Genomic DNA, 1,254 nt, shown 5'->3' on the forward strand with positions numbered 1-1,254 from the left:
TTGCTCGCTTCAGCAGCACATATACTAAAATTGGAGCAATACAGAGATTAGCATGGCCACTGCGCGAGGATGACACGTAAATTCATGAAGAGTTCCATATTTGATTTTATTTATTTATTTATTTTCGCGGTATGCGGGCCTCTCACTGTTGTGGCCCCTCCCGTTGCGGAGCACAGGCTCCGGACGCGCAGGCTCAGCGGCCATGGCTCACGGGCCCAGCCGCTCCGGACCGGGGCACGAACCCGTGTCCCCTGCAACGGCAGGCGGACTCTCAACCACTGCGCCACCTGGGAAGCCCCGAAGAGTTCCATATTTTAAAAAATAAAATAAAATACAGGGATTTATTCAACTTAACATATTGCTTTTTAACTGTATGTTACAAAAGTGATCTGGGAGCTCCAACGGAATTGCATGCTTTCCTTCGCTACAATGCAGAGGGCAGGAGAATTTTACTTCCTAGTGGAGAGCAGTATTTGAGTTTAAATCCTCGACTCTGATACAAGAGAATTGTGTGTGTGGCCATAGCTGTGCATATTTTTTTTTCCTCATTTTTTTAGCCATAGCCACTCTTTCATATGAAACATTTGGAAGTAAAATGCAAAATTATGAAATCAATATAAGGCTTAGCTTTCAGGTCCATGTGAAAGGCTGTTTATTTTTGTTCATTGAACAGAAGTGGAAAGTTTAGATTTTTTTTTGTTTTGAGATAAACTGCCTAACTTCTTACCTGTATTTTTTTCTCTTTTTTTCTTACCTGTATTTTTATTCATTCGATAATCTTTACCATTGGAAGGTTTTTTAAAAAAAATAATAATAATACAAATTATATAAGTATAGTATAGTTTTAAAATTAGAATAATGGGTCATCGTCCCCTTCTTGAGAGCTTTGGCTTACATAAGGGAAATCACCTTTAATTAGCTCTTCCAGTCACTCAGTGTAAAAAGGTCGGAAAGTAATCGAGCATCTGTATGTTTGTGTCTTTTTCTTAAATACAGTTTTTATTTATGCACTTTTCTGTGCTGCAGTGCATGGCAGAGATAGGAGCATTGTAGCATGCAAGAAATAATTAGGTGCATCCCCTTTTTGTAATAAATAGGTTTCCAAACATTAGCATGAAAAATTTTTTTGTAAATTTCATCATATTTCATATACACCATAATGGATGTGTATAGGAATTCGGTTAGGGAATCCTTTTAACCTGTGAGTCATCCTTCTGTTGTGTTGTTGTCCCCTGAACTATATGCTTTTTAGAT

The 1,254-nt window shown here is 38.2% G+C and overlaps 1 non-coding gene across 1 annotated transcript; it reads left to right on the top strand.

The window, feature by feature from the left end:
* On the top strand, positions 1-104 carry LOC132532033 (U6 spliceosomal RNA). Its single transcript, XR_009544294.1, has one exon. It is a non-coding gene; the product is annotated as a U6 spliceosomal RNA (small nuclear RNA).
* The last annotated feature ends 1,150 nt before the right edge of the window (positions 105-1,254 follow it).

Source organism: Lagenorhynchus albirostris, chromosome 13, assembly GCF_949774975.1.
Source record: "Lagenorhynchus albirostris chromosome 13, mLagAlb1.1, whole genome shotgun sequence".
Taxonomy (NCBI): Eukaryota; Metazoa; Chordata; class Mammalia; order Artiodactyla; family Delphinidae; genus Lagenorhynchus; species Lagenorhynchus albirostris.